This window comes from Lissotriton vulgaris, chromosome 9 (genome assembly GCF_964263255.1).
Source record: "Lissotriton vulgaris chromosome 9, aLisVul1.2, whole genome shotgun sequence".
Taxonomy (NCBI): domain Eukaryota; kingdom Metazoa; phylum Chordata; class Amphibia; order Caudata; family Salamandridae; genus Lissotriton; species Lissotriton vulgaris.
In genome coordinates, this window is record NC_141697.1 from 926,842,888 (window position 1) to 926,858,943 (window position 16,056).

Genomic DNA, 16,056 nt, shown 5'->3' on the forward strand with positions numbered 1-16,056 from the left:
AAGATAACAAATAATACTCTAGTATTAATTTTTTACCAAAAACAAAAGTTTAATAAATTCCATTACTTTTTTAAAAATTACCAAAGTATTTTTTTCTAATCTTTAGTATCATTTAAATGTATTATTATTTTACATTTCACATATTTTTTAAATTAATATTTAAGCAAAAAAAAATAATAATAACAAATAATACTCTAGTATTAATTTTTAACCAAATACAAAACTTTAATAAATTCCTTTATTGTTTAAAAAATTACCAATTTATTTTTTATAATTCTTTAGTATCATTAAAATTTAATATTATTTTACATTTTACATATTTTTAATATAATGCGTTGTAAAGGTACATGCGTTGTAAAGGTACTTGCGTTGTAATAGTATGCGTTGTAAAAGTAAGCGTGGTAAAAGACTTTACGTTGTAAAAGATGCGTGGTAATGGTATTGCGTGGTAAAAGATGCGTTGTAATGGTTGTATACCCAAAAGGCCCAGTCCATTTGTCCTGCAAGGCACAAGGTTCCTCTGGGGCCATGACCCAAACTTTTTGCCCAGGTTGTCATTCGACCAGAGTGGCATTCTGGTCATACCACTTTTTAATTTCTTCCTGGCTTGCTTCCGGGTTCACCTGAGAGAGTCTACTGAAGCAGGCAGTTTGGTTTCTTAAAGGCAGCGTGTAACTAAACACATCCTGGGGAGTTTTCCTGGGAGCTGCCTCCCAGCCTTCTTCACCAAACTCAGAGGACCTTCACAGGGTCGCCATACAGGAGCTCAAAGGGGCTGAACCCAAGAGACTTCTGAGGCACTCCCTGTATGGAAAGAGAAGAAATGGCAAGAGGATGTCCTACTTATGCCTCATGGGTTCTGTTAGGTCCTTAATCATGCCTTTCAAGGTATTGGTTGAATCTCTCCACCAAACCGTTACCTTGTGGGTGGTAAGGAGTAGTGACTTGTAGGTTACCCAAAACTCCTTCCACAGGGATGTCATATACTTCGATATGAAATTGGTTGCATTGTCAGAAACCAGCTTTCTGGGGAAACCCACAGAGGAAAGATCCTCATTAACACCCAGCCCACCACTGGTGCCGTCCTTGTCCTGAGAGGTATTGCCTCCAGGTACCTGGTGGAATGGTTCACTAAGACCAGGATGTACCAGTTGCCCATGGCTGTCTTGGGATCCAGTGGCCCCACAATGTCCATCCCTACCCTTTCAAAAGGGACCCCAACAACTGGAAAAGGTTGGCGAGGAGCTTTGACCATCCACTCTTACCACTAGCCTGGCGAGTTTGGCAAGGCCTGCAATGTCCATCTGACTGCCTTCACATTTGGGGCCAATAAGTGGGTGACAAGCCTGTCAAATGTCTTGTCCCATCCCAAATGTCCTGCCAAAGGTACGTCATGAGCCAGGCCCAGTAGGATGGTCCTGAAGCGCTGGGGTACCACCAGCACACGGGCTGACCCAGGCTCAGCGACCTTAGGCTCCCTGTACAGGAGACCATTCTCCCAGTAGATCCAATGTGATGCAGACTGATCACTAGTTGCTTGGTCTGCAGCCTGCAGCCGCAGACCCTCCAGAGAAGGGCAGTCTTTCTGGTAGGACCACCTTGTTGCTGTCAATGGGTCAGCTCAGAGATGTCCCCCAGTTCAGCTACCTGCTCCCCTGTAGGTACCGGGGTGTCCCCCTCAAGGCCAGCCTCCTCCCGGTCCATGGGAACTTCAGGGACCGGTTTTACCATTTTACCACGCTCCCTGCCCTTTCTCTTTGCAGGGACCTGGGCCACTGTTTCAGGCTCCAGGATCTTCTGGTCACCCTTCTTGGCCACCAAAGACCGAGCGGACACACATGCCCACTCTAGCAACCCAAGCATCTCCAAGTGAGATCTGAGCTCAACATATTTTCACAAGGACTGCTCCAGGTTGTTACATAGCTGACAATCTACAGGCATTGTAGGGCTCACAACCACCCTCAAGGGACCTGAGACCCCCCATTCAAAGGGAACTTGCACCACCATACACTGGCGCTCCAAGTTGTCTACGGCAACTACTTGATTGAATGCTTTGGGGACTACTTGCTCCTCAGAGACCAGTTGACACCGGACTAAGGTCACACTGGCTCCAGTATCTCTGAGAGCCTCTACCCTTTACCCATTGTTAGTCATCCAGGTGCTATAGTTCTCTGTTTTTGGGGGTACTTGGTTTTCTGGGACCATCTCACTGTCCCCTAGTGAGACGGGGGTCATTTCTGCAGAATCTACACCATCCTATGGGTACCCCTCCTCCCCAAGCGCTAGACTCACCAACACCTTGGGCTGCCCACCAGCGGGTGGCTGTACCCTCTTGGGACATTAGGGGTCCCCCTTCAAGTGACCCACCTGTTCACATGCAAAACACTTGCAGGGACTGGTCTCAGCAAGCTTTCCTGAAGAGACCCCTTGTTTCTTATCTCTTGGGGGATGGGAACCTTACCCTTGGTGTTAGTGTGAGGCCCTTTAGAGAACTCCTGTGCTTTACACTTGTCCCCCCCACTTTTCTGCTGGGGACCATGCCCAGCTTTGGCTGAGTCCCCCCAAACGCTTTCTTGTGGACCTTAGTACTCACCCATCGGTCCGCCTCCATAGCAAGCTTCCTGGGGTCAGTCAGCTTACTATCAATCAAGTGCTGGCGCAGCTCTGCAAAACATAGACTAAACAAGTGCTCCCATGCAATCAAATTGTAGAGCCCCTGAAAATCTGTTACATTACTGTCCTTCACCCAGCCATCCAGAGACCTGAAGAATCTACACATTCCAACCAAGTGTTGGCCTCAGTTTTCTTGCTGGGCATAAACTGATCCCTATACTTCTCAGGAGTGAGACCATACCTATCGAGGAAAGCGTCCTTCATATCAGCATAGGTGAGGTTCTGCCCCTTACCCAAAGATTATCAGAGTATCCCTAGTTTCTTCTGGAAAGAGAAGCCACAACCCGCCCCCCCCCCCAATTCCTTTCAGAGACCCCATTCATGTGAATAGGCACCTTATACCCCTGGAACGACCTTTGTACGTCATCCACCTTCTTGAATTCGTTGGCTACATTCTTGGGGATGTGCACAATTCTGTCTGACTGCCCTAACAAATTGCTGCCACCATCTGAGCTGGTTCTACTCCTTTGATCCATCTCCTTTATCATGATTTCATGGTCTAGCACCATCCTTTTCTCCTCCATGGCTAACCTAAGCTTCTCCAGTTCCATAGAAACTCTCCTTGCTTTCCGTCTGTCCTCCAGCTCCTCTGGAGCCTGGTTTAGAGGGTGCCCCCCCCTCCCAAAAGCACATTCACCCTTGGAATAGGCTCCTCTGCCTCCATGCCAAGATCCCCAGACCAAAAAACTACAAGGGGGTGGCTCTGATCAGTATGGCTGAGCCAATATCCGAAAAAACAGACAGAGTGAGAATGCCAGTACTGATACCAAAGGATAATTAACAAATGTTAAAACACAGAACCTGAAAAAGTAATTCAAGACTGGGAGCTGATTAGTAGCTTTTATTATTTTGTTCAATTTTGTCAAAGAGCAACTATATTCTAGAAAAACTTGTTCAAAAAAGTAGACAATATTACATGCTAGATACAACAATAAGAAATAAGGGAATCTTTCACCATATCAAACATGTCACAGGCATACAACATTCAACCATTCAGAAGCAAAAGGAAATTATAACGTGTGCAATATATTACAGTGAACGATATTTACAGTGAACAAACAAGCACTAGAATGCTGGGGAAAACCACGGTCTGCGAAATATTTTGGAGGGTGTCACTAGAAAATTATTCATACAAAAAGTACATTCCTTAAACAAATTCAGATGTTTTCAGTATTTTTGTTGAAAAAGAAAAAATGAACGAGGTAATGTACAGGAAGTAGTGATAAGCAACCAGGCGATTTAGATGAGCCTATCACCCATGCAGACTCGAGAGTGGCAGGGGCCTACGCGTTTCGAATCCTGCTGATCTAGAAGGATTCTCTTCAGGGCCTTTAATTTTATCACAATGGCAAAGATGCATCCAGGTAATAAAATTCACAGCGTCTTGGCTGGGGGGAAAAAGAGTACCTGCCTTGATAGTAGGCGGGAATGCTGTGCTAAAGGCAGAGTCACTTGGAAGAATGATTGTTGTACCTATTAATCTTGGGCCTTTATTTTAGAATACAACCGCCGTCGGGGTGGAAATCAAATATGGCACGAAGTCGAAAACACTGCACATTCAGTGTATAAAATACTGTAGCCAACACTTTGTCTAGAGTAGTTTGGGGAACCGTGGTTAATTACGAAGGGCGTGGTCCGCCGAACGCGGCTCGCTGTTTACAGACAAATCACAAGCCCATCAACGCGGCGCTGCACGCAGGGGGCATTTTTAAGGGTAATTAAATTGAATCACTAGTCCAGGACTTCGGGCGACGGCGTAGCAAGGAGGCTGCACTCTGGCACAAGCGTTCGGCGGACCACGCCCTTCGTAATTAACCACGGTTCCCCAAACTACTCTAGACAAAGTGTTGGCTACAGTATTTTATACACTGAATGTGCAGTGTTTTCGACTTCGTGCCATATTTGATTTCCACCCCGACGGCGGTTGTATTCTAAAATAAAGGCCCAAGATTAATAGGTACAACAATCATTCTTCCAAGTGACTCTGCCTTTAGCACAGCATTCCCGCCTACTATCAAGGCAGGTACTGTTTTTCCCCCCAGCCAAGACGCTGTGAATTTTATTACCTGGATGCATCTTTGCCATTGTGATAAAATTAAAGGCCCTGAAGAGAATCCTTCTAGATCAGCAGGATTCAAAACGCGTAGGCCCCTGCCACTCTCGAGTCTGCATGGGTGATAGGCTCATCTAAATCGCCTGGTTGCTTATCACTACTTCCTGTACATTACCTCGTTCATTTTTTCTTTTTCAACAAAAATACTGAAAACATCTGAATTTGTTTAAGGAATGTACTTTTTGTATGAATAATTTTCTAGTGACACCCTCCAAAATATTTCGCAGACCGTGGTTTTCCCCAGCATTCTAGTGCTTGTTTGTTCACTGTAAATATCGTTCACTGTAATATATTGCACACGTTATAATTTCCTTTTGCTTCTGAATGGTTGAATGTTGTATGCCTGTGACATGTTTGATATGGTGAAAGATTCCCTTATTTCTTATTGTTGTATCTAGCATGTAATATTGTCTACTTTTTTGAACAAGTTTTTCTAGAATATAGTTGCTCTTTGACAAAATTGAACAAAATAATAAAAGCTACTAATCAGCTCCCAGTCTTGAATTACTTTTTCAGGTTCTGTGTTTTAACATTTGTTAATTATCCTTTGGTATCAGTACTGGCATTCTCACTCTGTTTTTTTAAGATCCCCAGACAGCTCACTAGCATGACTGGCTGCTACCCAGGACCTCAGCACCATTTGTAGCTCCTCTTTTTGGTGAGGCCCCTGATTTGGATTTTGAGGTTTTTTTGAGTTCACCTTAAATTCCTTCACACAGTAGGTTTCTAACCTCTCCTCCTCAAAGGCCACTTCCAAGGATGCAGCAGATGATGCAATTGATTTAGGCATGTTGTACTGGAAAGTTCAAGTTCAAGACCAATGGAAAGGCAAAAATAGACAGTATGTGGTATGTAATGGTCTGCAATATGGTAGTAGTGCACACCAATCACTGTAAGTCAAGTGCAAACGCAAGTTCTATCCTCACCGCTGACAACCAATTTTACAAATGGGGTCTCTAGTTGGCAAGGCTTTGCACCTTTGTCCAAGTAGGGACCCTTCCTTCTAGTCAGGATAAGGAAGTTACACTCCTAAAGTAACCCCTGCTCAACCCGTTGGTAGCTTGGCATGAGCAATCAGGCTTATCTTAGAGGCAGTGGGTAAAGCATTTGCACATAACCAACAGTAACACAGTGAAAGCACTACAAAAGAACACCACATCATTTAGAAAACTATCCAATATTTTCATATGCTTAAGACAATACCAGAAACGATAAAAATCCATAATACAGTACTTCGAAAAAATCTTGAGACATCAAAATAGACTTGAAATAAAGTTCCTTGAAGTTGATAGCTCCCTTTGGGGCTATCATGGCGGAGTGGACAACAAATCCAAACAGTTCTGACTGACTGCTGAAGGAAGTGACCCAAAACGGGCCACCCGGGTCACTCATGACCACCTCACAGCCTTCCACAAGTAATGAAGAGTCGATGAAACAGTAGAGAATACAAACCAAGTTATTTATTAGTATTGCGGTGCAGCATAGTCCAGTGTGACCAGCCTCACGAGATAACTGCTGAGGGACTGACTTCAGAACACCTGGTAAAACAAAATATGCATTTCCAACATCCTTAAAGACCCGCCCAGACTGGAATTTTCCAGCTCGGGCACTGATGAACAAAGGAGGTCCAGAAGGATGAGCTACCACCTGCAGAACGGGTACATGTTATCACATTTTCAAGGTCGTCTTGTTCAAGCTCGACGCTCTCTAGTGTGGGAGCAGGGTTAAGGTACATGAAAAGGCTTCTGAAGACAGAATCATCTATGCATTAGTTCATTAGGATTCAACCTTGAATATCATAAGAAGTAACTGGGCAGCAGCTTTTCGCTGAGGCAGGCAATTAGTGAGACAGAATCTTATTTTTGATCATAGTACAAAATGGCACCGAAAGACAAATTGGCGCCGCAAATGCTAACGTAACTCGTATAATGCTAGAAGGAGGCAGCTAGATGCATTTGCAATCCATCACCGCGGCGTCGCGGGTCAGCTATGCTGTCGGAAGAGACTTGCAAAACAGTACCTTTAGAAATGCAGGGCATCAGTGACCTCTCGTTGAGCTCCGAAAGCATGGCGTCCGCAGGAGTCTGTTCCGGAGGTCAGTGCAGGAGTCGTTAGGCCCTTGAAGTCACACATGTTGCTGATCGAACACCTCGTGGTTGAAGTCAGGAGCGCTGGTGTCGGCAGGCATCGGGGCAGCGGTGCAAAGTGCGGTGCCCTCAGGTCACGGTGCAGGCAGCGGCTCAGTGACAATCGTCCAGCGGTGTCGGTGAAACTAGGGCTGTGGTGCGAAGTGATGCTATGCTCGTCGCTGTGCTGGCAGGTCGTGGTGCAAGCAGCGTCGACGTCGTTGCTGAAGCGCTGTCGGCTTACGAATTGGAGTCGAAAGCACTGGAGTCGGTAGGGCAAAGCTGTGATGCACAGCGTAATGAGGAAGTTGCATCATGTAACTTACAAGCGGTTCCTTCGAACCATGGTGCAAGCAGCGGCATTGATGTCGGTGTGGAGCGTTGTCATCGGGGATACCAGGGAAACGGCATGGAGCGAGGCAGTGCGGTGCCCAAGCAGCGGCTCAGTGGCAGAGTCAGGTGGTGTCGTTGGTGAGACCAGGGTTGTGGTGCGTCGTTGCGGCGGTGCCAACTGCGGTGCCTTCTGGACACGGAGTCGGCAGAGGCGTCGGGTTGCTTTTCTTCTGTAGCAGCACAAACCACCCAGTCCCCAGTGCTGAGGGCAGAAGAGCTTGAAGTATTTGCAGTCAGAAGACTTCTTGAACAGGGGGCAAGCTCTACCTCAAGCCTGTGGAGAAATTTAATAAAGAGGATGTAGAAAGTTAAAGTCCAGTCCTTTCACTGCCAAAGACAGAAGCCGCCACTGCAGGCCAATATATATATCCCCTTATATGACCATTCCCTCGCCACTCTATCCCAGAATACAGAAGGAAGCAATTTATCCGCAGCAAAGGGTGTATAATATGTAATTCTCCCAAATTTAATAAATCTAGATACCTTTCTCCACACTTTAAAGGCCGAATCCATTACTTTAAAGCGAGTGTGTTTAAAATAATTTCCCTCCAATCCCTTCATTAAACACCCCTTTGCATGCTCCCCTAATAGCAAAAAAAATATAGGAGGAGCTTCTGCTGGTTCCTCAATTGGTTCTCCCGTCAACAAGAGTCTCATTCTTTGCAGAAAAAATACATAATAATAAAATAGGAAATCAGGAATCCCACGCCCTCCTCTTTCCACCAGCAATGTCATCCAGTTCATTGCTCGTCTAGTTTTCCCAGGAGCCCATAAAAATCTTGTGCATGAAGACTGAAGCTGTTGTATATAAGTTATAGGGATCTCCAAGGAAATGCTTCGAAATAGGTACAATACTTTAGCAAGAATATTCATTTTGATGATGTTAATAATAAACAACTGCAGCCGTCCCCACCTATCTAATGATTGCTTTACTTGCTGAGTAATAGTGTCCCAATTGATGTCAATTATCTCTTTCATTTGAGTTTTGATTTTTATGCCTAAATATGCTAATTCTGACATGACCTGGGGTCATTAAATTGAATGTTATCAGTACATAGAACCTGAGTTTTTACTGAGTTTAATGTATACCCTGAAATTGCACCAAAATTGCGGGCTAATCGCTCAATCTCCATTATTGCCTCAGCCGGATCAGTTGTGGTAATAGCGATGTCATCAGCATATGCAAACACTGTATGTGGTATATTTTTGACCATAAATGGTTTTATATGCGGTGTATTTAACAAATTATTTAAAAAAGGATTGATAAATAAAGCGAAAAGAAGTGGGGAACAGGGGCATCCTTGCAGAGTCCCTCTGGTTATGTTAATCTTTTTGGATTTAATACCCATAGTAACTATTCTTGCATTTAGAGCCGTATATAAAGCCTGAATTGTTGTTAAAAAATCTTTACCAAATCCCGCCCTCCTCATAACCTCCCATAAATATTGCCACTCCACGCGATCGAACGCTTTCTCAGCGTCTAGCAATATTAGCGCTAATTCCTATTTTTCCGCTTGAGCTATGTCAAATAGGGTAATAACCTTTTTAATATGTGTAACTGTGCCTCTTTTAGGGATAAACCAATGTTGAGTTAACTAAACAAGTGGTATAATAATTTTAGAGATGCGATTCGCTATCATTTTAGAATATATCTTGCTATCGCAGTTGAGTAAGGATATTGGACGATATGAGCCAGGTAGTTCAGGGGGTTTACCTTTTTTAATAAAAACTACGATAGAGGCATCATTCCAGGATTGTGGAGCTTTTCCAGTTTGTGCGATTCTGAAAGTCTCTAGCCTGATATTTTTCAATGATTCAAAAAAACACTTATATACCTCTCCTGGGATAAGATCTGGGCCTGACGCCTTCCCATTAGCTAATGTTTTAATTGCCACCTCCAATTCCTCCATAGAGAATGGGCTATCTAGGAATTCTTTATCACTATCAGTTAATTTATTAAAAGTGCCCTCCTCCCATACAATATCTGTTTCTAGAATAGGCTGGTGAGTATATAATTCCGAGTAGAATTGATATAATATTTCAATTATTTCTACTGGTTTCTCATGAATAATACCATTCTGGTCTTGTAGCTTAGGAATTAGACGCGATGACTCCTTCATTTTAAATTTTAGCGCTAACGTCCTACCAATTGCCTCTCCATATTCATGGGCATGTCTTCTATTTAAATGATATTTCCGGGCTATCTCTTCACTCCATAGCCCCGTTATCTTTGCTCGAGAGTGTGCTACTATATCTTCAAATGTAGATATATTTGACAATTTATCTATCTTCCCTATTTCCTTTATCAAATTTTACATCAAGGCCCGGAGGCCAATATTATGCACTATACCTTTATTACCACTCAGGCAGCAGCAACTAAAAAATATAGAATTAGAACCCAAAACACATTCTAGAACTCTGAACATGTATAATCTCATAGAACCTGCAGCCATCTTCCTCTTTTGTTGCTGCTCAGGCATGAGATAAGTCGTTTTTTCTTTGGCTTGGTTTAATTGTTAATTTGAATTATAAATCAATGTTTTTTATAATCTTATACATAATCAAGCTTTAGTAATTTAGAATAGGACATCTTTTAATGTGACGATCTAGAAATGTAATTCGTTTTTAATTTATATTAAATTGTTTAGGAAAGAGATTAATTGATTGTTGTACTGGTGTTATTGACAGGGTTTGTTAAAGCGCCGTAGTAGGAGTATGTAATTAGGAAATTCGAGATGTATATTTTACCGTCCGTCGTCCTTGACGGTTTGTTGGCATCGGATGTTGGCGGTTGGTTGTACGCGTTGGGCGGCTCGCGAGTGAAGTTCAGGCCGAGTGTGAGCGCGAGCTTTAGCCAGTGTGAGCGCGAGCATTAGCCGAGTGAAGGCGCGAGCGTGCGCTGGACAGTGTGCGTGGCTGTAAGAGGCACCGGCTTACGTATTGGTTTTTGAGCTGGAAGGGCCGCCGTACTTACGTTACGTGCGGCGGCCATTTTGTGACATTGGGAAACTTTAATTGGAAATAGTAGAGATTCGGACGTCCATATTTTGGAATTGCGTTTGTGTCGAGGGCTCTGTTGTTGGTTTGTTTTTTCCTGTCAGTTGTCGGGAGTCGATGACAGGAGAGGTTAAATTTAGTTTATTGGCTTGAGGAAACGTTGGTGTGAAGCGGATTATTCACCTTGACTGTAGGTTCTGTTTTGTTGAGAGATTAAAGGTTGAAGGAAAGAATGGAAGGGTCAGAAGGAAATTTTGAAGAGAGAATGAAGGTGTACATGGAAAAGATGTTTGGCGAGATGGCAGCGTCAATTGACAAAAAGATAGAAAGTACATTAGAGAAAAGTGTACAGAGAAAACAGAGAGTTGGCGATGAGGAGAATTTTTGGACAACAGAGGAGTTAGAGATGGGCATAGGTACTTCTGGCCAAGGAAAAAAGGGTCAAAAAAGAAAAAGTTTGGATGGTAATAAAAAAAGGAATGAACGTAAGGTTCAAAGAGAGGACGCTATAAAGGCGAGAAAGAGCGCGAAAAGGGCGCAGAAATTAAAACACACGGTGGTTGCGTGTGATACGAGCTCAAGTGGAGATGTATAGTTAACTTGTAGCTCAAATTTAGAGGAATCTGATTATGAGGAGGTTCCTCAGAAGAAGAGGAAAGTATTTGAGAAAGAAATTAAAATGGAGGAAAATGAAATAATTGACCCTCAGGGTGAAGAGATGTTTGACCCTTTGTTGATTCAACATCCATTATCACCCCAATGGACTCCTGTAGATCATGTTGCGAAGTATGTTCGCTATTGGATTAGGAGGGAGATTCCAAAGGAGGTGAGGACACGTATGCGTAGCGAGTGTCCAAGACCATGTTTGGATAGTAAGGTGGCATATACACCGGAGCTAGATCAGAGGATGCTAGCTTTTATAAACAAAACAGGAAAGGACCCTAGAAGAGGGTTAGAAAAAGGATTAAAAGGGTGCCAAGACAGATTGTTGGACATTCTTGGCCCTTTGACAAAGATTTTTGATTTATGCGAAGAGGCGCATACCCATAATGTTGGTATTGACGTGGTAGAATTACGTCAATGGGTTCAAAGGGCTATTTGCCTTTTGGGGAACGCAAATACTTCTTTGAATATTGAAAGAAGGAAGTCGATCCTTTTTAAAGTAGATCCAAAATTGGTTGATTTGGCTACAAAGGAGCCAGGAGAGAAATCAGAAGGTTTACTTTTTGGGGACGATTTCGTGAAAGACATGTTCGCTAGAGAAGGCGCAGAAAGATATTAGACGTGTTTTTGGAGTGGCCGGGAGAATGCGGGGTCGCTTTCCCGGCCGTGGTCAAGGAATGTCGAGAGGCAACTTTGGCAGAGGAAGACCCTTCTATTCGAATTATGGATCAGGCTTTTATGGATCTAGAGGTGGACAAGGAAATTTTTTCCCCCAGAGACAGAGGGGCAGAGGAAGAGGCATGCGCTCAGAAAGGAGATCTAGAGGGGCCTCAGGTAAGCAATTTACAAGACCCTACTTCTATCCGAATAAAGTTGGGCAGCAGACTAGCCCTTTTTGTTTCGAGATGGGAGGAAATAACAAGGGATCCTTGGGTTTTGGAAACAGTTGCTGGTTACAAGATAGATTTTGCGGAAATTCCTGTTCAAAAGTGGGTCCCGGAAATCTTACGGTTTTCAGGAGAGATGGAAGATTTGGTGACCAAAGAAATAGATGCTCTCCTAGAGAAGGGGGCTATAGAGGAAGCAGAAGTGGTAGAAGGAGGATTTATAAGCAATATATTTTTGGTGGAGAAGAAGGACAAGAAGATGCGTCCAGTGATAAATCTGAAAGAATTGAACGATTGGGTTGTGTACAATCATTTCAAAATGGAGGGGATCCACATGTTGAGGGACCTTTTAAGGAAGGGAGATTGGTTGACAAGGTTGGATCTAAAGGATGCTTATTTGACGATTCCTATGTGCAGGAAACAAAGGGATTATTTGCAGTTCAGATGGAAAGGGAAGTTGTGGAGGTTCAAGAGTCTCCCATTTGGTCTGACGTCGGCTCCTTGGTGTTTCACGAAGGTGATGCGTCCAGTGGCAGCTTGGTTGAGGTCGAGAGGAATTCGACTAATTGTGTACTTGGACGATTTTCTGATTTTAGCAGAGTGAAAGGAGCTTGCGAGGGAACAGACAGGCTTTGCAATCAGGGTATTGGAGGACTTAGGTTTCGTGGTGAACAGAGAGAAGTCTTGTGTGGTTCCCCAGCAGGAGATTCAATTTTTAGGTTTTCAGATTCAGACATTGGAATGTGTGTTGAAGTTACCAATGTTGAAGGTGAAGACTATCAAGAAAGAGGTGAAAAGAGTTTTGCAGTCGGATTGGATTACCTTGAGACAGTTAGCTCGTCTATTGGGTCTGTTGTCTGCATCGATTCAAGCAATATTTCCAGCTCCTCTTCATTACAGAGCATTGCAGAGATTGAAAGGGTTTCATCTGAGGAAAGGGGCAAGGTATTCTCAGAGAGTATGGTTGAATCAGGAGTCCAGGGAGGAGTTGGATTGGTGGTTGATGAATTTGGATGCATGGAATGGCAGGGCAATCTTTGGAGAGGTTCCGGAAGTGGAGATAGAGTCGGATGCGAGTCTTCATGTTTGGGGAGCAAGATGCGGTTCGGTGTCAAAAGGGGGGAGATGGTCGATGGAAGAGTCTCAGATGCATATAAATTGTCGGGAACTGCTGGCGGGGTCTTTTGCAGTGAAATGTTTTATGAAGAATCGTTTGAAGTGTTGTGTTCTTCTAAAGATGGACAATCTGTCAGCAGTGAGATATGTGAACAAATTGGGCGGTCCTCGTTCAAGGGGTCTGGCAAATCTGGCGAAGGATTTTTGGAATTTTTGTCTGGAGAAGGAGATGGTTGTTCAAGCTCAGTATATTCCAGGTCTGAGCAACGTAGAAGCGGATTGGTTTTCAAGGTATATGAGGGATGTAAGCAATTGGAAATTGAACAGGGACGTTTTCAAGAGTTTGGAAAGGAAGTGGGGTCCGTTTCAGATAGATTTGTTTGCGGACAGGTTGAATTGTCAGATAGATCGGTTTTTGAGTTGGAAACCGGATCCGGAGGCGAAAGGGATAGATGCTTTTCTGCAGGTTTGGAATCTAGGCAGGAATTATGCTTTTCCCCCATTCTCTCTGATTCAGAGAGTGATAATGAAAGTCAGAAGGGAAAAGGCAGAGTTATTGTTGATAACTCCTTTTTGGAGGTCCCAAGTGTGGTTTCCAGATGTGATGGAGTTGCTGGTAGAGGATCCGGTGTTGCTTCCGGATCTGGAGGAAATTATTCCGGATCCTTTGGGGAATGTTCACGACTTGGTGGCAAACGGTCAGCTAAGATGAATGGCTTGGTTGATTTCAGGAGAGTTTGGCAAGTGCATGGATTATCGGAGGAGGCTGAGAGTCTCATCACTAAGTCTTGGTCTAGAGGGACAACAAAAGTGTATAAGTCGGCTTGGAGAAGATGGGCTGGTTGGTGTTTTGAGAGGGATTTGGATCCCTTATCAGCTTCTGTGGTAGATGTCGTGAATTTTTTGACTTTTTTGTTTGAGAAAGGCTTGGCATATAATTCTGTGAATATTAGTAGGTCCGCTATTTCGGCGGGTCATGTTTTGGTTGATGGCCTCCCTATTGGGCAGCATGCTCTGGTTAGGAGATTGGTTAAGAGTGTGGGGTTGGTTTTGCCTCCTAAGGCGGAATATGGTTTTCTTTGGGATGTGTCTTTGGTTCTAAGGGAGTTAGAGAGTTGGGGTGAAAATGAGTTGATGGAGGTTAAGTTTTTGACGTGGAAGCTTGCTTGTTTACTATGTTTGGTCTCTTGTAAAAGGGTTTCGGATATTAGGGCTTTAGAGATTGATTCTAGGTTTTTTCAACCGGAGGGTGTTTGTTTTAAGTTACGTAAGAGGACAAAGACTATGACAAGGACTGTTTTTTATCCTCAGTTTTATGAGAATAAGAGGTTATGTGTGGTCAGTTGTTTAAAAGAATATGAGAAAAGGACGTTTGGTTTGAGACCTTCTGGTTGTTCACAGTTGTTGATTTCTTTAAGAAAGCCTTTTAGGGGTGTCTCGTCTGCTGCTTTGGCTAGGTGGGTGAGAGAGGTTATGTTTAAGGCTGGGATTGATACTAGTGTGTTTGGTGCTCATTCAGTGAGGGGTGCTATGGCAAGTAAGGCTTATATGAGAGGTTTTAGTTTAAGTGGGATAATGAAAGCAGCTGATTGGAGTTGTGAATCCACTTTTAAGAGATTCTATTTTAAACCAGTGGAGAATGTATTGAATAGTGTTATTGATGAACTTTGAACATGCATAATATTGGCCTCCGGGCCTTGATGTAAAATGCAGATTTTCAACATTTGGTAATGAGTAGAAAATTATGATTTTAATAAAGGCACGGAGGCTAATATTATCCCTCCGCTTTTCCCTCCCATGTTTTTGATGATTTCTTTGATTTTTGTTTTTTCTGTTTAGGTTAAAGAGAAGAAATTACTCCTTGAGAAGGTGAAGAATTGCGAGAATGGTTTCCTTTAAAGAAGATTTGCTTGGTTCAAGATAAGAGACTTTGGTTTTTTTATGTTCGCAGCGTCCAAAAGAGGAAGATGGCTGCAGGTTCTATGAGATTATACATGTTCAGAGTTCTAGAATGTGTTTTGGGTTCTAATTCTATGTTTTTTTGTTGCTGCTGCCTGAGTGGTAATAAAGGTATTTTGCATAATATTAGCCTCTGTGCCTTTATTAAAATCATGATTTTCTACTCATTACCAAATGTTGAAAATCTGCATTTTCTTCCGCAATCCTTAGACAGTTATACAAATCTCGAGTTTGGGACCGTAGTTTTTTTTGGTTGTAAAGCCCATAACTCACTGCCTCCCCTCTAAAACAGGCTTTAAATGTATCCCATAACATGTCAATACTTGTTGAATTCAAATTATTGTTAATAAAGTCAGGTATCCATCTCAGCATGTGGGTTCTACATTGTTCATCGAGGCATAACTTTCTATCAAAAGTAAAGCTCCTAGCTTGATTAGTCACTTTTAATTGTGGGAGTTCAATTACGATTGGTGAGTGATCTGATTTTACTCTAGGGAATAATTGTATCTTTGTTCCCGTATATAAAGACATAGATACAAAAAAGTATTATTTGTATTAGTTGTATGACTATGATCGATATTGTCTACTTGATCCAATTGTGGAAATAAAATAAATAAAAGAAAAAGACAAAAAAAGCTATGGTTGGAACCTGAGGACTTGGTGGGATGATCGACCTAAAATAACACCAAAAATGCTGTTAAAATCAGTGCTTAATTTGAGCAGGTGGTTTCAGGTGCTGGCACCGGCACTTAATCGTCAACTCCGGCATTTATAGCGCAAACTCGACCCAAAGGTATTGCAGCACTTTTCATGAGCACCAGCTATGGGCACATTCATTTTTGGCAGACACAGAGAGATTAAGGGATTTACCCAGAATCACAGGATGCTGAGCTGACGCCGATGCTCGAACCAGGTTCCCCAGCTCCAAAGTCAGCAGCTCTGGCCGTTACTCCACATCCTCCCTCCACTTGTAGGGTTTCATGGTTAGTAGTTAGTTTTGTTAGAGACGGCGTAAACAGGGGCAATAAGCTGGTACAAGCTGCCTTCTGACGAGAGCCCTTGCACTTATTTTTTCACAAACTACCCACTGGCCAAAAGTGAGAGCTAAACTCCATGTATCTACCCAGAC

The 16,056-nt window shown here is 43.1% G+C and overlaps 1 long non-coding RNA gene across 1 annotated transcript in view; it reads left to right on the top strand.

The window, feature by feature from the left end:
• Nucleotides 1-15,374, top strand: part of LOC147692540 (uncharacterized) — a 38,218-nt gene extending 22,844 nt beyond the window's left edge. Inside the window, exon 5 of the long non-coding RNA XR_015300045.1 lies at nucleotides 14,808-15,374. This is a non-coding gene — a long non-coding RNA (uncharacterized LOC147692540). The remainder of the gene's footprint in view (nucleotides 1-14,807) is intronic.
• The last annotated feature ends 682 nt before the right edge of the window (nucleotides 15,375-16,056 follow it).